Source organism: Cupressus sempervirens, chromosome 11 (genome assembly GCF_028749045.1).
Source record: "Cupressus sempervirens isolate cs-2001-9-10 chromosome 11, ASM2874904v1, whole genome shotgun sequence".
Lineage (NCBI taxonomy): Eukaryota > Viridiplantae > Streptophyta > Pinopsida > Cupressales > Cupressaceae > Cupressus > Cupressus sempervirens.
Genome location: NC_143128.1, coordinates 456375700 through 456399221, shown reverse-complemented (window position 1 = coordinate 456399221; position 23522 = coordinate 456375700). Strand labels below are relative to the sequence as shown.

Genomic DNA, 23522 nt, shown 5'->3' with positions numbered 1-23522 from the left:
ATTTGTTATTGCTTTCCAGACTTCTTGTGTGAAGTTAACATGTATGTTTATGTGATATTTGACTTAACCATTTTTGAGTCCTTAATCAGTTATATTTGATTTTCCTTCTAGTCACTTTGAGAGGACTTGAGGTGTTTGTATGATTTGTTCTTGATGATGTCATGTTGTGACATGTTTGCCTTATCATTTTGAGTCGTTGATCAATATTGTTGGGATACTTTTCAGTTGCTCGTTGAGAACCGATGGGTATTGTGATTTATCTTAGGATGCTTTCTAGTTGCTCATGGAGAACTGATGTGATTATTATGATTATCTTTTGATGCTTTTCAATCTCTTGTATAGGGCTGAGGTGATTTTTATATGATTTTATTGATTTGTTCTTTTATGAGACTAGGGTAGGTTATCTACTTGTAGTGTCGGGAAGTGGCTTGTAATGGGGACCGGGGGCCCTAAGTGGTCCTAGGGGTAACCCATTGTAAGTTGTTTTAATAAGTGAAAATATTACACTAAATGGGGATTAAAATGAACCTAATAATGAGTCTTGTATGTTCTTGCCCATGCCTTGAGTGCTAGTACAGACTAGGATGGGAGTAGAGAGAATGCTTGGTTGCGACCTTGCATTTTGTAGTATGCCTTGTCAGTACGAGAGGATACTAGTGGCCGAATGAGGATCACTAGGGACCCTGGAGTCCTAAGAAATTGCTGGGTAACTCCTATGTGATTCATGCGATGATACTTGCCTGCTTACATAGTAGGTTTCCTATGTGTCTTTGTGTGCCTCTAGGATTAGACATCATTCTTTATTTGAACCTTTGCGTTAGTATGCTTTTAGGATTTCCTAGACTTAGAGAGTCTTGTGATATGTGATTTGATATCCTATTTTGGATTTAAGACTATCTCCTTAGCGCAGTGGGAGTGGACCATTTAGGTTCCAAGCAGTCAGGTGGTAGTGCTTTTTACTCTTACCATTGAGATCTGTCCGTAGTCACCGTGGCTGGAGCTTCTTGGGATGCTTATTTATCATGTTTAGATGATGTTATTTACTAACACATTTCTTTATATTGATGATTAGCATGTTACATTTCCTTATGCTTATGTTGTAGCATGTTTTAGTAGTGATGTCCGTATTACTATAGTACTGAAAATCGTATCGGTGACTTGGGATGTTATGTGTAGGGGATGGCTAGGGCCCACGATGGTCTTATGATGTTATTGATAGTGAGGAGGAACCACACACTTAGTTGTGTTTTATGACGGATAGTTGTATTTCATGTTGGATGCTTATATCTTTTATGATGGATGGATGTATCATGTATGGTGGATGGTTTCATTTATTTTATTGTACTTGTATCATGGATCTGAGGAGGATGTTGTATTTATATTTCTTCATATGTATATTCTTTTAGCCTTTCATATCCTGTGACATGTATAGTGGATGATTGAGCATTCTGAATTAATTTTCCAAGAGGCATTCGGAACAAATGTATATTATGGACATTGGACTTTTCACTATTCTTTCATATGGATGTGGTAGTTGTTATACTTAGTATTAATTTAAATTTAAATTTAATTCAACATCATGGGATCCTTAAGGAATGTAATTTTTTGTGTATGCTTATAGTTGATTGTATGTTATTGCTTCCGCTACTACATGTTTGATGTGCATGTTATTCTTTCTCTTGTTCAAAAAAAATGTTGGTAAACTTAGTAAAACTTTAGGTCATTTCTTTTGGATCTCTTGGCGGGGTGTTATAGATCTCTTCAGCCTTTGATTGGTTTCTTGCTGTAATGTCAATTCACTTTTTCACTTTTTTCATTCTCAGTTCTTAGTTCAAAAATTACTTCCATCTTTCTCCTAATCTCATGATTTGCACCAAGTAACTAGTTTACTATATCAAAGTGATTATGAGTCAACCTCATTATTTCTTCATCCTTAGCATCTAGTCTTATAGTGATCTATCTCTTATCTTCTTCAACCATTCTCTTCTCATCTTCATCTTGTCTCTTTTTTTCTAGCACTTCACACATCCTAGTAGTTTGCAACTCTTCATTGATTTCATCTAATTGATAAGGTTGTAGTTTTTCTCTAGTAGATCAACTATAGTATCACTAGATTCATTGGACATATTTCCTTCATTTATAGTTCTTGAATTTCTTCCTCCTAATATGTTGTGTCATTCATTTATTGGGAAAATTTCATCCTTTGATTCAGTGAATACTTCAGCTTCTTCTTCATATAATTGATTTAATTCAAGGTCATCTTTAGTTCCAGTTTCTGATTCTCAATGGTCTTGTCAAGCCTATATCTTTCCATGATTGGGATCTTTTCTTTGAGATAATGAAACCCTTTGTTAAGAGTACTAGCTTTCATACCAATTGTTTGATTATTATAGAAATGTAGGATGCTACTTGAAGAGAAAGGAGGGTAGGGAGGGAGTTGTGAATCCTCAAAAACTTTAGCCTTTAAAAAAAATTAGTGATGTCTTTATTCTTTTCACAACTCCATAATCTTATATCAATAACCATAATACTTGTAAATATAAATAAATGTTTAATCTAATCTACATAAATAATGAAATCATAACACATAACATAAGTATTTGGTCATAAAAAAACCCATGGTTAGAGGGAAAACTATGGTGGGGATGATACCTACAAATCCATCACTACTGTAGTAAAAGGGTGCCTTGTTAGGGCTTACAATGTGGTATCACTTATGATGACTTACTCTGCTAGGACTAATACAATTAAATCTATAAGGATTTACTTTATGAAAGGATTTTACATTGCTATATCAAGTGTGTACTCTATTAGGAGCTTTAAATATAGGTTGTTAAGTCTAGCTTGTGAAAGGATTTTAATATGCTACAATGATTAGAGAATAGAAGTAAATTGATTTATACTATTGCAATTTACTTTCCCAATCAAATCCCTCTTTTGCTTTTTGATATATCAACTCTAGTTATTGATATAAAATTATTTCTTATGCTACTTAAATATCTTCTCATCCTTCTGACTTATCCCCTTCTCAACATAACACTGACAACAACAACAACAAACCTCATCTCAACAACAAATTTGGTCTATCCCTTGTAGGCCTTTTTTTCCTTTTCCATCCTTAACCTAATTAGGGTTTGGGAATCATATAGATAATATCATATATCAAATATCAAAATCAACAATCTATAATAATCCTTATCTCTTCCTTTTCCTATCTCTATTTTGATTGGTCTGTCTTTGCCTTGGAATCAGAAACACTCAAATAATGTTTACCAATAAATCTAACCAAATAATTTCCTTGATCTTTGTAAACATGCATTCTTGCTTGGTTAGATCATTAGACATAATATTTTGTGCCAATTATGACTTTGTATGTGCTTCTTGTATAGCTTGGTGTATGCTTTGTTTATGCTTAGTAGAACTATAGTAACTTAGTGATTTTATGCTCAAGAAAACTTAATATGCTCGGTTATGTCAGCACTTAGTAAATATAGAATTATTGATAATTTCTATGCTCAGTGATAACTATTCTACCTTATACTTGAACTTCTCTTCCTTTTTTTCTCAGGCATAATAGTATGGCTCGGTGCCCCTGTGAACCGACTAGTAATCTCTATTCTTATGTCATGTATTTTTGTAACTAATGACAACATGAAAGTGTTATGGGAGTAACACCCTTTTGGATCTTACACAATATATATCAAATTTGTTTTCTTAAGCATCTATTGGTGAAAATCAACAACTTAGGGTTCTCTAAGCCTAAAAGTGAAATTAGGCCACTTTCATACAACAAGTAATCTCAATTTGGATGACACTTCATAATTGCCCCTTGTAAATGTTTTTTCTACCTTCAAAGCTTCCAAATCCACTATTTGATTGGATCCAATCATTCAATTTCTACTTCTGCAACCAATATCTATCTTTCATGTAGTCACACATATATAGAGATGTCTCACTCAATTCATTCCAAGAAACCCTAAATTGAATTGCTCATTTTCTGAACCCACCATGGTGTTTGACTATACTCTAAATATCTTCATTTTGGCACAAAGAGATATAGAGCATTTTGTCACAAATCCCTAGTCGCTTAGGGTTTATAGGTTATTTTGACAAAACTAATAAATTCTCCTTGGTTAGTAAATGGAATTAAATGAGACCAATTAAAAAATGAAGTCAATTCATTCTTCTAACTAATCCAATAAGTTTCAAGGTTCTTCTAATTCATACAAAGCCAAATACATCAATTGATTCACATAATAGTGTGCCAAATTACCAAGGAATAATATAAAATTGGGTTTAAAATCACCAAGATTCTAACAATCTCTTCGAACCTCAACCATCAGAGGTTTATAGGACATATTACATCTATCCCAATTGATTCCCAACTACCATTTGAATTGGGTATCTACTGGGATTAGTAATGCAACCAAAAAATGCAAAAGTTGTAAAGTTGCATTTTGACAACTTTGAACCTTGTGACAACTTATTACTATTTCAAATGTTTTAACTTCCTAGGATCCTTAAATGAGTGTAATAGGTCTTTTTAGGCTTACCAACATTATTTTTGCCATATTTGTCCCCTACTAGGAGACTTTGACTCATATTGACCACTTTGACCCATGTTGACCATTACATCAGAAATGGCTATAAAAAGCCTTTTGAAATGAAAAATGTGCCAAGATTAGTCAAATGGACCTTATTACAACCAAGATTACCATAAGTGTTATAGGTGCCCTACACCAAAGATGAATGGTCACATGATTTAGTTCAACAATTTGTTATATCTAAATTCAATTATGTGAATTTTTTTGCATCAATGTTTCTCATACTCTAATCTATCACAAGATGAAAATGAGGAGGATAAATTTTTTCATATGGGTGATGGATCATGGTGTGTGATCTAAAAAACTAATGCAAAATCTCTCACACAATTGAATATAGAAATGACAAGTTGTCCACACAATAGATTGTGAAAATTAATGTCATAAAATGATTTAGTTTATTCAAATTGAATGGATGAAGTTGCATTAGTTAAAAATAAAAATGGTCATAAATAATTTATTACAATTATAAGATGAGGTGGATTTTTTTAAAGCCAAAATGATATTGAATTTAGTTATACAATTATTTTGAAATGATAGAATAATCTATTTATTATTTTTAAATAATAAGAATAGAACTAGTCAAATAATAAAGACACTTAATCTATTAACAATATGAATTTGAATAGAAATTAATTTAAATGATAGATTATTAAATTAGCAAAACAATAGAATAAATTCCTAGCTTAAATAAATAATACAAATACATCATCACTAAAGAAGATAACGAAGTTAGAAAAGTGTTTTGATTAAGTAAAAATAGGTTTTGAAAGGACTCGAAAGGGACAAGAAAGATATAACAATGAGGATCTTAAAACAACTGTGGAATACCGCCCAACAAACTAAAGATACATACCAAAGTTCCCAACAAAAGGGAAAACAACCCAAGAAGCCATAGACCATCAAGATTTACATTTTGGTCCAGTCTTTTGAGAACGTAAAGACATATCAAATGAAGGTTTGGAGGATTTGCCTTTTTTTCCTTTAACTAAAGTCCAACCATCCTCCACCTTTCCAACAACCTTTTGCCAATCTTCACTAACCCCCAAAATCCTCGTAGTAGGAGAAGCACCAACAACAGTGTTCTAGACAGAGTCAGCAAGAGAATAAGGAACAACAATACCATAAGTTAGAAAAATGTTAATATAGTGAAAGTGTGAATTTTGAAGAAGATGATGAGTATCAACATAATATTTGGAAAGTAGTGTTAAACATTTTACTAAAAGAGACAATAAAAGTTAAGTGTCCACACCATTCAAGGACTTTATATACTTCTTTATATTTCTTATACAACCATTTGCACCCAAAAATATTTGTCTCCAAAGAAATGTCGTTGAAGTCCGAGGCATCTCACTTAATAATGACTTGTGATCAAGATTCAACACCTGTTTCCATTTAGCTACTTTGGGAGTATTTATTAATTTGGTTAAGCTATTTAGTTTAGCTGGTAAGGATGTTAAAGAAAATATGAGCAAACGTGGAAGTTTTGTAGTTTCTTCTTTGTCTGCAGCATCAACTCTTGTACATCTTCACTAGGTTCTGTACCTTGTTCTTCATCACTACCTTTATCAATCTATTGATATTGTGGTTGCACTAAATCCTAATCCAAGGTAGCCATACGATATTCGTTGTCTGCTACTTTATTTGGCACACCCATGCTTCCATGAACTATGACATCTTCACTGATTATCATCGAGCATTTAGTAGGATCAGACACTTTATAGCCTTCAAATCCACGTGCATATCCAAGAACGATGCACTTATGGCTTTCCATAGATCCATCTTTATTTTCTCATCAGGTATGTGTGAAAAATCAAACTATTGCAGTCACTGATTATTAATCTCCTATCACAAATGATTATTAAACTGCTGAAAATAAATTCCCAGCTAATATCGAAAAATAACACAACTGCAACTTCACTTAAAAATACGGAAAGAAATGCGCAACAGAATCAACACAATATTTTCGGACAAATTGTCCCTGGAAAAAACCCCTAAGAGAAAACCAGTTCTACAGATGAGAAATTATATTAAACTTCAGCAAATCAAGAGATACAAAATTCCTTGCCTCACACTAGCAGAACTCCGACAACCTCCTAATTTCTTCCGCTGATATTTCTCACTGCTATCCCTGCGCTAACACTACGCCCTTGCTAACACTGCAAGACTGTTTGCTAACACTGCAAACTGCTTCTCCAAAAGCTTCCTTGCTAACACTGCAAGACTATTTGCTAACACTGCAAACTGCTTCTCCAAAAGCTTCCTTGCTAATACTGCAAGACTTTTTGCTAACACTGCAAACTGCTTCTCCAAAAGCTTCCTTGCTAATACTACAAGACTGTTTGCTAACACTGCAAACTGCTTCTCCAAAAGCTTCCTACCTTTAACACTGCAAACTGCTTCTCCAAAAGCTTCCTTGCTTTACGTGCCCTTGCTAACACTGCAAGACTATTTGCTAACACTGCAAACAGCTTCACCAAAGCATCACCTCCTTACTGTGCCCTTGCTAACATTGCAAGACTGTTTGCTAACACTGCAAATTGCTTCTCCAAAGCTTCCTTGCTAACACTGCAAGACTGTTTGCTAACACTGCAAACTGCTTCTCCAAAACGCTTCTTCTTTGTGTGCCCTTGCTAACACTGCAAGACTGTTTGCTAACACTGCAAACAGCTTCACCAAAGCATCACCGCCTTGCTCTCCAAATGCCCCCTAGACCCCTTTTTATACTACTCTTGTTGGTAAACCAACGACCGAGATTAAAACAAACCAACAGCTAAGATTAAGACAACTCAACAGCCAATAATAGAATTGGTTGCAAGGTGTCCGAAAGGGAAACCTCCTAATTTCTTCCGCTGATATTTCTCACTGCTATCCCTGCGCTAACACTACGCCCTTGCTAACACTGCAAGACTATTTGCTAACACTACAAACTGCTTCTCCAAAAGCTTCCTTGCTAACACTGCAAACTGCTTCTCCAAAAGCTTCCTTGCTAATACTGCAAGACTGTTTGCTAACACTGCAAACTGCTTCTCCAAAAGCTTCCTTGCTAATACTGCAAGACTGTTTGCTAACACTGCAAACTGCTTCTCCAAAAGCTTCCTACCTTTAACACTGCAAACTGCTTCTCCAAAAGCTTCCTTGCTTTACGTGCCCTTGCTAACACTACAAGACTGTTTGCTAACACTACAAATAGCTTCACCAAAGCATCACCTCCTTACTGTGCCCTTGCTAACACTGCAAGACTATTTGCTAACACTGCAAACTGCTTCTCCAAAGCTTCCTTGCTAACACTGCAAGACTGTTTGCTAACACTGCAAACTGCTTCTCCAAAATGCTTCTTCTTTGTGTGCCCTTGCTAACACTGCAAGACTGTTTGCTAACACTGCAAACAGCTTCACCAAAGCATCACCGCCTTGCTCTCCAAATGCCCCCTAGACCCCTTTTTATACTACTCTTGTTGGTAAACCAACGACCGAGATTAAAACAAACCAATGGCTAAGATTAAGACAACTCAACAGCCAATAATAGAATTGGTTGCAAGGTGTCCGAAAGGGAATCTCTAAAATTAGTAAATAATAACCATTTACTAATTTTTGGCAAGTGGACAAATAGCTGTCCAAACCACCCATAAATACAACCGCTATTCATAGATAAGGACGAACAGCTGTCCAAGCTACCCATAAATAGTGCTGCTATTTTCGGGTCAGAAATAACAGCTGTCCAACTAACAATAATTAACAATATGTACGTGCATAAATGCTGTACACACATATCCACCTTCAGCTTGTTTTTTCAATTTCCTAATTGTTTCTTCACAAAATCATTCAAGTTTGTAAACTTTTCAAAAACTTAGGAAGTTTTATTTATTGAAGAACCCATAATTACAGCTTGAGCAATCATTGATGAAAAGAATGAAATACTTTACTCCTCCAATCGACATGGAGTTCACTGGCAGCAACATGTCAGACTGTAGATGATCTAGAACTCCTTTACTTAAGCACCTCCTTCCTTTGAAATCTTTGGCCTGTGATGTTTGGACAAAATGTATTCTTCACATCGACACGGCTTCATGTTTTCTCTCTTATCTAGATCCAAAATGAAAATGACTTTCTGCTTATCCTGAGTTATAGATTCCACATGCTAAAATGGCTAAACTTTTGATGCCTTAAATTTTCATGGCATATTTTATGCAACAGTAGTATCTTCTGCCACACATGATGAGTATAGTCTGTATGGATTACAATATCGTACTCCCTTAGTCATGATCTGCCCAGTGGTGTTATTTACCATGCATAAACTTGAGTCAAGCTCCACATCAATTCCCTCATTCACAATTTTATCAACGTATAACATTTTTTTTTCCTTGAACTTAATGCAGAACATTGAGCATTTTTTGTACTCATCATCTCAGAGCTCTACCAGAATCACTCCTTCACCATAGATTGTAGGACTTGAATCATCCTTCACAAAAACTATCTTATTATAAAGTTTTCAATGTGACACATAAATACTTAGATAGCCTCATATCGCGAGGTTCTTAAATCAATAAACAAAAGGTTTTGAGCACTTGTGGTGGTGGCCAACACTCTTACAAATATATTAGACTTTTAGGGCCCGTTTGGTTGCTGGAATAGGAATAGAGAAGTTGGAATATGTTTTCCATTTTCTGTTTGGTTAGTCACTTGGAATAGGGAATAGGAATACGTATTCCCATTTTGCCTCTAAAATGAGCTTACACCCATTCCAAAAAATGCCTGTTATTGGAATAGCCATTCCTATTCCCAATATTACATGCCTATTCTTCATTCCTATGCCCGTGACCAAACGGGCCCTTAAGCTCCTCCATTTGTTACATTTGTGGGGGTCTTTAATGTTTTCCTCTATAAGATCTACTATTTTCACCAGTTGATCTACCATTTTCACCAGTTGTCCTTTGGATAGTAACGCACCTTCTTGGAATAGAAATCTTTTAATTTATTTTTCTTCTTTGAACCTTTATCATCGATGGTGGCCAGGTTTTCTTTTTTGGGTGGATTTTCCTTCTTACGTACAAGGAAATGAAATTCTTTTATTCACACTATCTTTTCTCCTCAATTCCCTCTGCAACATTAACCCAATTATTATTTGGAGTTTGAAACTAGTTTGTGAGTCTAGAGAGATTGCCAACCATGTAAGAGTCATAACACTACCCTCATCTAATATTGGAGAACCAATTTCAGCCAATTTCAGCCAACTGATTAAATAAACCTTTGAAGTCATTAGTGTGTGGTGACATTGACTCTTGATCAGCCATTATACTAAAAGAACCTCCTCTATAGGTACAACCTTGTAGAAGTTGTGATAAAAAATATATTTAATAAGTTGTATAAGAGGAAAAATGGTGTATCATGAGATGTGCTTCTTATATAAAGCTAATTAGTTTTTTTGTGTTGATATGAGTTTTGTGTCCATCTCAATGTGCAAAATATAATAGTAAGTATTCTACTCCTCTTGAAAATGGAAGCTTCAAATGCTAAGGAATGTTAGAATTATATGATCAAGTATAGCAACCAAAATGTTTTCAATGTGTACTAACATCTTTAATGTTGGACATAACATAGTTTATTGATGTGATTTGTTGGTATTCCTGAAGGGAACTTACCCTATGAGATATCAACTTTCTAAATATGAATGATTCAACAATGCAAGTGCTTCAACTACTTCTAGTGAGGATTTTGAAATAAAATGTAAAAAGAATATTGGTTTAGAAATGTAAGATAACTCTAACAATGTAAGAGATCATTGATATTGAGGTGAAACTGAACCAAACTTTGCTTCACCAAATGGAATAAGTATCAAAAGTTGATGAAAATATTCTTAGGATAATCAAATGATTTTCAAATTACTCGTGCACATTGACACCATAAAGTATGTAAACTAATAAGTATAAAGTAATATAAGTTAAACTTTAAGATAAGTTTAACCTAATCATACACTTTTAATTGCAATAAACAAACACCAAAAGGTACATATGAAGTTTAAGGTTAGAAATCAATAGTTATATCTTTCATCCCTTTTATCAATATAAAAAACTTCTAGACTCAACATGAAAAAATATATAATTAAGAGAGAAATAGGAAACTATGCAACATTTTAAAATAACAGAAGTATTAACCAAGCTTCAATGAATTTGTCATTATTTTAGCAGTATCCCAACAACAACTTCACAAAATCCCCTCTTATAAATTTAATGAGAAAACTTTATGTAGAGGCTTTACGTACAACCATTGGCTTAGATTGAGTCAAGATAATTCTGAGATCATCTAATTAGGATTTGTTCAATTATGACTTACAAATAATAAATGTAACTAGTGAGAATAAAGGGCATATATGTGGTCCAATAGGAATGTTCTTTTCCATGTGGGATCATAACAAGTCTTCCTCTAGAGCATGTTTCCCTTATATTTTTCCTTGATAGTATATTCAATTGATTTAGACATAGTAGCATTGAGCTTTTCCATAAGTACACTTGGATCAATCTCCACATTGTATTAATTGAATTCCAATTATTCATTATATATGGTGCATGACTTCTCATATTTTGTATCTTATAAAATAACTCTCATAAATAATAAATGACGACACCCATGAACACTCAAGTGCTTGCCTTTCCTAGTTCATTACATTTACCTTCCACTAACTTTTGTTTGGGATTGTCCATCAATCTTGCAATCTAGAAATGGTCATTTCCTTGATAAGATGAAATTCTTGGCATGCTTAAATTAATACTCAAATTCTATCATGAAAATAAACCATCATATCATAGATTTTCATAGATCCCTCAATGAACTCATTTGAATTTTCAAGAAAACCTTCAATCCACCTCTTTTTTGCTTGTTTTCCTAACTTGGTTCCCTCAAACTCATCCATTAATTCCTTTGAAAGTGTTATGTGATGAATAAATGTATGCTCATTTTGTTGGATCAAATGAATTGGACCTTTAATATACTCTTTCAATTTTATATTCTCATTCTTGAATAAGTTCTTATTTTCAACGTATTTTTTAAATCTCTTTTTGATGGTGTCAAAAAATTCACCTAGTTTTTGAACTTCTTTTTCATTTTTGTTGGTCCCAAGTCAAAATCTATATAGTCATAGTCTTGTGAAAGGATACATGGTGTCCCTTTCTTTCCCAACCTACATCATGTTTAAGGAAACTTGCAACCTACTCAATGACAATTTCCACATAATACATAATGTAAAATTTTAAAAAAAGGTACTTAGGATCCACATGCATAAAAAAGTGACACAATATGTATATTACTTGAAAACATTTATAAGGGAATGTTCCAACATCAAAAAAAGAATCCATCATCCATATATTATTAAGAAATAAATTCATTACAATACACCATGACAGACTTCAAATACCCATCCATAAACAAGCACTCCATATTAACAAGCACAAATCCATACATCCCATGTTATGCTTCTAAATTCCATAAATTCCAACCTCGTTTTCTCAACAACTATACTTGTGGTTTCTTTTATACAAATAAGCTTCCTATAGCACCTCTCCCATTTGATTTGTGTAAGTCATCTTCATAGATAAAACCTTGACGATCTTGCTTTGTGAGTGGTAATGACTAAGACTCGTGAGTGGTCTACACCCTTGGTATGATTGGATCTATGTAATTGTATTATTTGGATCGATTATGCTTCTACCTGATTCATGTGTTTATGATGTGTTAGATGGTTTCACCAAGGTTTGTGCTAGTGGTTTCTTGGATTTATATGGTATCATAATGTTGTTATGTGATTACCCTAAGATGTGTGTAGTGATTGCATTGTGTATTATTGTCCCTCCACACTTGACTAGGTTCCTCTAGTAGTGTTCAACCATGTTGACTTATATGTTTATGGTGCCTTTTTATGTTGTTGAGTATTTTTAATTAATTCCATCATGAATTCTTAAATTAATTAGAAAATTATTTATCCATATCATATTCATTGGTTTATTGTACTATGGACAATTGACCTGGTCTCTTTAGTAATTTATGCAAAAAGGATTGTTTAATGATTATTTAAGTAAAATTAGTTAGATACCTTAATTAAAAAATTACATCTAATTATTTCTTTGGCTATTGTATTTTGTGCATCTGCTCTTAATTGTGTTCATTTATTGTGTAGGACTTATATCCCTGATAGTAACACATGGAGTTAGTGATCAGATCTTTCATATTAAGTCAATATCATCCCTATATGGTGGTGTATCCATAAGGTGTTATTCTAACCCTCTAGTAATTGGTAAATTTGGATTCATAATTTATTTTTTGATTAGACCCATGAACATTGATGGAACCTCAAAATTTGAGTGTTTTCATTGACTTTCACAATTTTGATCAATCCCTAGAGGAGGGTATACCTTCTCTACAATATGTGTTTGAGGATGAAACCATCTTAGATAGATATATAGTATAGGAGAAATTATAGAGTGCTATAGGGGTTAGCACCCAGTGGCATGTATAACGTGCTCCTTGATCAGGTAGGTCCTTATCACAAATAAAAAATATAAGGGATTCCCATCTGGATGTGGAGAATGGTTATGGATCTAGTAGAGAGACTATAATACATGGCTTGGGAACTCACTATCCTAGCAGACATGTATCATGAGCTTCATGATATTGTTTATAGGAGGGCAAAGAGCTGGCATGTGGGACCATCCTAGCATAGATATGGGTTTGGGACCCTATTACTATAGTGCATCCCAAAGTATATCCTAGAAAGAGGGGACTACTCTACATATACATGTATTTAGACTTCATAACTCAACCATGCAATGGAGATACAATGTACTATAGGCAACTATTGGATGATTTTTACTCAATTGAGTGGAGTCCATACATTGGGTGTGAGGTAATGGTCCTGGCTCATGAGGAGCTAACATATATGTTCTAAAGAAGTCCTTTATTAAGCAGACATCTTAGGAATGTGGATAGATTTTCCATTAGTTGAGTATGGTGGGACTTTGATTGAGGGTAGAGGGGGAGTAAAAAGATGACAAATTATGCCAATTATGGAGAGGAGGCTATGGGGTGGCTATTGATGCTCAATTATGTCACACACCTACAAGAGACATGAGAGCTATGGTAGGTGACATGAGATATCCTCACGGTGGTGATAGATGCAAGAACTTCTACTGGCTATATGAGGTAGATGAGGGGGTGACCCTTCCCAAGATTCACAATCCCCAATGATGCAAGAGAGGTTAATTAGATGACCTCAAGTGGATAGGGGCTAGAGGAAAGAGTATCCTGTGCCAATAGGGGGGAGGGTGAGCCTGATTAGAGGGTTAGGTCACTAGAGGCAGAGCTCTAGAAGGCACAAACTGTAATGCCTACCCCTACTTGACATTTCTGATTTGTTTTGACCAAATTCTTTTAGGCCTATTCTATTATTATGTTTTAAGATTAGCGGTGCTAGATTACCAGAATTGATTAATTGTATTTCATATTCAGTTAATATATGTGTTGAGTTACTTAGTTATTTTAGGTGTTTATGATTGTTTTAATGATGATATATGTATGTTCAGTTAGTGATTTCAGTTATTTCATGATGGATTATTTATTGTGTTTTCTATGGTTACTTACCCCATACTTGCATGTGTATGGTGTATGTGTATGCTTTCTTTATGTATGACATTTCTAATGTGGTTGAGGAAGGGAGTCGTAGTCACCTGCTAGTCAGGATTTTCACGATGCACCACTTCCTGCCATTGCCTATTTAGTTTAGAATATTGTGTTTGTACATGCATGGATTTTATATAGATTGTAGGTTCTGGGTGTTGACTTCCTTGAATTGCCATGATGAGCGTACCTTATCGCAATATTTCAATGGTATAAGTGAGGAGATAAATCTTGAGTCCAAATCCTAACCTAAGCCAATTGTCTTAGAAAATAGGACAAGTATCTGAGTTAGTTTCACCTTTTCAAGTTCATCAAATGACATGAATTGGTGACTTTGACCCTAGAGTTTGACTTTGTTCTTTGACTTTTAGTTGAGTTGTTGTATTTGGTTTTGTGTGTTTGTTGTGATTTTCTATTATAATTAAATCAAATTAAAAGATAATTTAATGATTTCATTTAATGGAAATTTTATCAAGAAATTTGATATTTAATTATATTTAATTAATTGGGAAATTAATTAAATAAAAGAATTATATTTAAAAGATTTTATTAAAGTTCTATTTTTGACATATTTATATTTATTTAATTTAATGATAATTATTGAGGAGTTTTATTTTAATAATAAACTCTAAATAATGCTATTAATTAAGTCAATAAATATATTATTAAAAATGTCTCGTGAATTAATTAAATAAAAGAATGAAACATAAAGATAAAGTTATGATTCTAATTTAGGTGTAATTATATTTATTTAATTTAATAATAATTATTTAGGAGTTTTATTTTAAATAATAAACTCTAAATAATATTATTAGTTGAATTAATAAATATATTATTAGAACATCTTATAATTAACTAGAGAGAGAAAATATAAATTTAATCAAGTTATTTTAATTAAAATTGCATAAAGTGTATGCATGAAATCAAAATATAATATATTAATTAAAAAGAGAAAGCTAATTAAGATATTTTATAATCAGATATCTAAAAGAGTTGTGCATGAAAAGGTAAAAGGTAATAAAGTAATAAACAATCGGTGAGTTCCCTTTCATGATTGCACAATCAAATCCCGAAATTAAGGGAGAACTCTTTATCAAAGATCTAGAGCTCATTTTGCAATTACACAGGTTTGGAGGAGGAATTTGGAAGAAGAAAATTTTCAGAGAAAGGGGATTATTTTGCATGCTTCATGTGATTGTCGTTTTAGCATCAGATTCAGGTAGGATCTCATGGTTATTTGAACAGTGGTTTTTCATCCTTTGAATTCATGTCTTCTTTGTGTTTGGATAAATTTGTTTTCAGAATATTTAAATGTGGTTGAAATCTTCTCTACCTTGTTCTTAATACATCTTTGAGCACAGTAATGTGATTGAAACCCTTATTGTATATTTTAATTGCTCTTCATTTGATTTTCTGTATATGAGTTTAGAATTTGAAACCCTTATTTGATAAAATTAGTTTTCGTTATTGAAGTTGTCTGCGATTTAAATTTTGAAAACCCTTGTTTGATTTAAATTGGGTGATTTATAATGGATTTGATTAAATTTGAGATAGTGGTTCTGAAAAGAAAACTAGTTTTAAATTACTAAATTTAATTGTTTAAATTTCATTGCTCTATCAAATCGAGTTTGGAAAGTTTCCATTCTTAGTAAGTTTCTATTTTTAGCATTGAAATGTGTTGTGTTAAACATTGAAATTGATGTTGAAACTGTCACTGTCATGATACATTTCTAATTTGTAATGTACCTATTATTAGGAATAAATATACACATTCAATAGAGGAAATTAGTAGATAGGGTTGTTTTTATACATATTGTACAATAACAAAATGTTGCACAAATTATTTCTCTGATACGATTCATAAGTTTTAAGTTTCTTATTTGCTATTGTAAAATTGCTTACAATTAAAAAATTGTTGTCATAGTACTGGTAACATATTTTAGTATTGTCTATTTCCATGTACAAAGTTTTTGTTGTATAAGTTTAAGGCATTATCCGAGTTCAAAATTGCAAAATTTGCTCACACTATTTTAGCTAGTATATGTAGCTATTTGAAAGCACTTCAATGTACCTACATTAATGTGTGATGGTACACAATTAGTTTTTTTAATAATATTTCAAAGAATTTTCAACCAAGAGTAGAATATTTTTGATCTATAAAAGCATGTTGAATTGTTTACTTTCCAACAAATATATCAGTTAAAGTCAAGTAAAAAATTTGCAATATCATGTACAATTTAATGGGTGTTGAATAAATTTGAAAATTGATTGATCAAAGAAAATTTTGTAATGTCTAGATTTAGCTTCATATAAATGATCTATACTCCCTCTTTTCTATACAATATATTGCAAAAAGAAGCAATGCAAATGAACAAGATATTAGCAATTCATAGTAGTAATTGTAATGTCTAGATTTAGCTAGCAAAGTCAATTAGCTTTAGCTAGTTTGTAGTATGAATTCTCAATGATCTATCAAAATTATGTGTTTGAGAGTAAGATGTTTAAAGAATTAAGGGGAAAAATCAAAGAAATTAGAGAAATATACTACTGTTGATGGTAAAATGCATTCAAAAGAGCTTATATATATGTGTGTGCCTAATAAATTTATATTCACAAAGTTTTCAAAATAGAAGTTCAAAAAACTTTAAGTTTTTATGGGTAAAATGAGTTATAGATATATAAATTTATGTAAATCAAATTACTAGGTAAAATTTATAGCTTCATGGAAATGACTCACTAGGATCACACTTGGCTTTTTTTTTTAATCTTGTGCAGATCCCTCTTTAAGTTAGGTATCTTTGTAGAACTCAAAGAAAAAGAATAGCATGCTATTATATATGTATATGTATGTGTGGTACCCAACTTAAACCTCTAGCTTGGCCATTCAATTGTTTAATTAATTGTATCAATGGCATATATAAAGGAATTTGTAATCTAATCTACCAATATAAATGTGTATCACTTACTATTTCTACCCTCCCTTTACTTGAACTTTGAACCTCTTCTATAGTCATCTATGGAGAAATATGTACATGCACGAGAGTTCATAATAGGAAAATCTAGTTGGCTTTAGATTTTGAGCAATTAGTTGATGTATGCATAAGTTCCATGCCAATGTCTTAAAACCTAAATCTAGTTGACATAGAGAAGAATGGGATTGGAGATTTAAGTGAACAATAGAATTCATAGTTTGCACTTGATCATCAATGGCAATGATGAAGTGGGTGGGCAATGAATTTGATGATGTAAAACCAATTCTTTTAACTTTGTCGATTAGATTATTGCTCTTTTCAATTGGAATTGTCCTAAATAGGAAGAGAAGATTTGGGGGAAAATCCCACCTAGGGGTTTAGGATGGGCCTTCCTTGAAAAAACAATTGACTTTCTCAAATGAAAGGAAAAATGATCTCCTTGTGTGTTTTTCGACACATAGGTACAAAAATATGGTGAAATCTTCAGCACCCATTTTTTTGGCCATCCCACCCATGGCTTTCTGTAGTGCAAATGGGAATATATTTTTGTTTAGTGACAAGAACAAATTGGTGCAGAATTTGTGGCTTGGCTATGCATTGAAAGTGGTTGAGAAAATGTGGAAGTGGAGATGATAAATGAGAAGTGGCCTGCTCAAAACCCAATTTTTTATTATCAAGGATTGTAGTGTTCTCAAGGTGTAATTGATCATGTTTTTGCATAGATTTTCTGTGGTAACTAGTTTGAAGGGGTGAATGCTATTTTTGCACAGATTTTTTTCAAGCTTGGATAAGCACATGGTGATAATAATAAAGGTAGTGAGAAGAAGAAGATGGAGAAAGATCTAATTGCTCACCCCTAGCTTGTTTTTCTTACAATAACCCTCACTCACTTTCTGTGCACAAATGAACAACATGAAATCAACGAGTGCAAGTTACTGGCTACAAAAATTCAATGCCACTAACTAGTCTACACAATCAATCTGAAGAAAACAAAACTTCATTTCAATGATGAAAAACATAACATGATACCATTGAAAGAAGAAAAGTCTCGACACATAACTAATGTTGATATGCATGAACTCAAAATCGACAAAAACTGTTGTTACAACATTTTTGCATTGTTATCTAAATCTAGTGTTGGTTTTCCTACTACAATAATGTTAATAGTATCTTTTTTCCACCAACTTTTGTCTTCCTTTGACATGAAATAAATGAAGTCACAATCTCAATCGTGGATTCTGATTTTGCCTAATATTAATATTTAAAAAAAAAAAGAAAATCCCAGCTAAATTAGTCTTAGCCAACCAAAAATTTGAAATTAGCATATTATAATTATATATTTTTAAATCTAACCATTCAAAATTTACAATATGATGCATGGTTACCAAGAAAAACAAGAAATTAGGGGGTCAAAAGAAAACATTAGTTCCATGCCTTACACAAGGCAAAGACTAATAAATAAATTAAGGTTTTAAACAATTTTATAAATAAATTAAAAATAGATAAACTCATATTGCATACAAATCACTTAATAAATATTTTTCTCTGCTATATTAGAATAAGATTTCCCTGCTCTATGAGACTCTACAAATATGACCTCTTCCCTTTTTCTATTGTCCATAATGTAAAGGGTCATAACCCTTTTCTTCTAAAAGAATACACCAATTAATACATGCCACACTAACCTTTGAGTCACAACGGTTCAAGATATTTTCTTGCTTCATAATTATTAACAATTACAAACATGGACTATTAATAATATTCACTCCAATTAAATCATGCACTAAAATGGTTTATAATCCTTGAAAAATGGAAATGCATTCCTTAATATTAAGTATTGTTTATGAATGTTCATTATAATTAATTTCATTGATCATTGTATATAGTGGAGTCACCACAAATTAGCATAAATTATACTTTTGTAGAATAAAAACATGAGTAAAGATAAATAGTGATTTTTTAAAATCAAAACTGTGATTTGGCAGCCTTCTTGGAAAGGCATGACACTTTTATATCAAATTGAGCTATTGAAAACTTGTCTTTGAAACATAATATACCAAATTTGGTTCCTTTTTAAAAATCTTCCCTCTTAATATCTCTTTTGTCCAAGACAACAGTATGATCTTAAGTTAAAAGTGGTGTGATTGCTTCTAACATGGAGGGTGCATAACAAGTTTTTAATGGGTTTTTTTCTACACTTTCTCAACAAGTTTTTAGAACTACTCAACATGGGAGTCACTCTTGGAAACCTAGAAATCACAAGTACTCAAAAAATTTGCAATCTATGCTTCAAACTATACAAAAATGCATTTAAATTTAAAGACTACAAGCTTTAAGAAAGAGAAAATAATAAATCTAAAGACAATTTCTCAAAAGGTCCTATTTACAAACCTTGAGTCTCTGTTTAGTATTTCTACAATTTACATGTGTAACTTGTGTACTAAGTTAAGAGTACACTCCATACATTTTCCAAATAAGGAGATATTGCTTAAAGCTAAATAATTGTTTTTTAGTTTTTAGTATGTAAAACACTAATCTATAAGGCATATAAAGCAATTTTGAAAAGAAAAACAAAAAATTATTTTGACAATGGCTCCAATTCAACGATGCAAATAGAGATGGGTGGATTATAGGAGATGATGCAATCAAAATATTTTCCCTCTCACTTTTCTCTAGATAGAAGCTTAAATAGGTTTGGGTTGTGGCTAATTAAAAATGACAGGGCTTTCTTAGCTTTAAGGAGTTTGTTATACCAATGCAAATAATATCTTTAGTTTCACTATTGATATTCTTAAGAAATCACAAGTACTCAAAAATTTTGCAATCTATGCTTCAAACTATACACAAATGCATTTAAATTTAAAGGCTACAAGCTTTAAGAAAGAGAAAATAATAAATCTAAAGACAATTTCTCAAAAGGTCGTATTTACAAACCTTGAGTCTCTGTTTAATATTTCTACAATTTACATGTGTAACTTGTGTACTTTTTTTTTCTTTTAAAGAGGGGTAAATGCTTTTGACCTGGAGCTATGAACTAGTGAGACCACAAACAGGGGAACTCATCTCCATTAGATTTGAATCTTGATGGCAAGGATAACAATGCAACAACTTAACCATCACAACATGCAACTATTGGCAATGTAACTTGTGTACTAAGTTAAGAGTACACTCCATACATTTTCTAAATAAGGAGATATTGTTTAAAGCTAAGAAATTGTTTTGTGGTTTTTATTATGTAAAACACTAATCTATAAGGCAAATAAAGCAATTTTGAAAAGAAAAACAAAAAATCATTTTGACAATGGCTCCAATTCACCGATGCAAATGGAGATGGGTGGATTATAGGAGATGATGTAATCAAAATATTTCCCTCTCACTTCTCTCTAGATAGAAGCTTAAATAGGTTTGGGTTGTGGCTAATTAAAAATGACAGGGCTTTCTTAGCTTTAAGGAGTTTGTTATACCAATGCAAATACAATCTTTAGCTCAAAAAGGGATCAATACCACTATTGATATTCTTAAGAAATCACAAGTACTCAAAAAATTTACAATCTATGCTTCAAACTATACAAAAATGCATTTAAATTTAAAGGCTACAAGCTTTAAGAAAGAGAAAATAATAAATCTAAAGACAATTTCTCAAAAGGTCCTATTTACAAACCTTGAGTCTCTGTTTAGTATTTCTACAATTTACATGTGTAACTTGTGTACTAAGTTAAGAGTACACTCCGTACATTTTCCAAATAAGGAGATATTGCTTAAAACTAAACAATTGTTTTGTGGTTTTTAGTATGTAAAACACTAATCTATAAGGCATAATAAAGCAATTTTGAAAAAAAAAAACAAAAAATTATTTTGATAATGACTCCAATTCATTGATGCAAATGGAGATGGGTGGATTATAGGAGATGATGTAATCAAAATATTTTCCCTCTCACTTCTCTCCAGATAGAAGCTTAAATAGGTTTGGGTTGTGGCTAATTAAAAATGACAGGACTTTTTTAACTTTAAGGAGTTTGTTATATACCAATGCAGATAATATCTTTAGCTTAGAAAGGGATTGGTGTCAGTATTGATATTCTTAAGAATATAAAGGTGGAAAATTTCGTGCCTCCTACAATAGAAGGATAAGATGAGCTCATATCTAGATTCAGATCACCACCATTAAAATTGGCATTAAATTCAAATGGTTCATTAGATCAATCACGTGGAGAATTAGCTCACTAGTTTACATATAAATCAAGCAAGAAGGTATCACTCAACTTATTTACATTGATAATTTATGGTATGAATAAATTGTACATAGAGAAACTAAAGCCATTGGAGGTTACTTATTAGTTCAAATGATTTTTTCTCACCTATTTTGACCAACAATGACTTTGATACCAAACTAATGATCATCCTTCTAGGTCAATATTCAAGAAGAAGGACAACCTATATCAAAAATTTACTAATAGCTAATTATCAAGGAGCACACGTTGGACCAGAGCCCACTACTGATCGATTTATTGTTGTCATTTTAGGGCTTGATCGAAGTGTTACAAGAAATACAATTATAGTGGAAGGAGATATGTCTTTTAGTGGGATAGCAATTTGTCTATAATTTTCTCTCTAAATTTGAATGCTCACAAATGTCACATCCACTTCTGGGGCATATCACATTTATAGATAGTCTATGAGTTCTATCTAGAGAAAAGAAATGTATGCAATGTAGCTATGACTTCACTATTGTAACTTCCTAGTTTGCTAAAATATGTGATCTTATACTCTTGTTATTTGACCCTTACAAGCTTGATATTAGTGATGAGTTCAAGCATATTACCGGGTACCTTCATGGCCATGACAACAAGATAAGGGTAGTTCTCAACAAAGAAGATCAAGTTGATACAAAATAATTAATGAGAGAATATGGAGCATTGATGTGGTCACTTAGAAAAGTTCTAAATACACCAGAACTGATGTAGGCATATATTGGTTTATTCAATGATAAAGTAGTAAATGAAGGAGAAAAGTCCTATTGGAAAGGAATTATTTGAAAAGGATCAAGGAGATCTACTTGGTTATTTGAAAGATATTTCTTGGAAGGCCTATGACAATCGAATAAATGAACTTGTTAAGTGTGCTCTAACTGCTACCACTCATACATACATTATTAGCCATTTGAAGAAAGATATGTCTACTATGATGATAAAGACAAAGGCTCAACAAGGCCTCATTGATAACTTGGCTGATGAATTTGCAAAGGTTCAGAGAGAGTACCATTTATCAGTTGTTGGTTTCCCAAGAATTGAACGTTTCAAGGAAGTTTTAACCGGCTATAACATTGGTAAATTTGAGAAGCTAAAGCGAAAAAATCCAGTAGCTAACATGCTGGGATATATGACATTCTTGAATTAATTTAGAAGTTCAGGAATCCTTGCGATTTAATACATTCCAATGTTTAAGATCATAATCTATTATTCAACTCTTATATAAATACCTGCATACAATGCATTGTGAGATAAAGATGTCAAACTTCTTTTATGCATTGGCAGCATATGTTTTTTGTGCATTGCCATCATATGCCAATACTGTGAGCAATTTTTCCATTGATTGGAGAATTTGGGTACAACACCTTCCCTCTTGAATTTGGGTATAATATCTACTGATAGTTTGGGAATTTCCAATATATCCATTTTTTAAGAATTTAGTGCATAGTGTCTTCCAGATTTCAGTATAGTATCCAGTCATATTTAAGGCTATGATCAATTGTAAGAATTAAAAATTACACATATCATGAATACAGGCATTACTAAAGCTCACTTCTTTGGATATTAAAAAAAAAAATGTATTTTTTGCTGAAATTAGCTTACTAAATATACCAAGCACTTGACTCAGTCACCCTTTCTAACTCACTTCTTCTGGAGAATTTTCTAAATATTACTATAATAGCCTTAGAAGAGAAAGAACATTGGATTTTTCCTTCCATGGTTGAGGGAAAAGATGTAACTGGAAAATGGACATATATGTTGGAGGAAGAGGAGGCTGATTTATTTCAATGAGTTGGGCCAAAGCGTGTATGGCATGAACTCAGTCACATCATTAACCATAATAATTTGGAAAACTCAAAATAGGTTTTCTTCAAACCTTTTAATTAAACTTGTCTCTTTTTCAAAAGATCGTTTTACCAACCCAACAACCGACTCAAAGAAATAATGATTGAAAATGGGGTTTTTTCAGGATTTTTACAAACATCATTCAGAATGGTTGTTAAGCCTATAAGTCAGGTGATTCCCAAATTCCCC

The 23522-nt window shown here is 32.5% G+C and overlaps 1 pseudogene; it reads left to right on the top strand.

Moving 5' to 3' along the window:
* Positions 1-6355: 6355 nt before the first annotated feature.
* On the top strand, positions 6356-22640 carry LOC149530365 (EH domain-containing protein 1 pseudogene; annotated as a pseudogene).
* Positions 22641-23522: the final 882 nt, after the last annotated feature.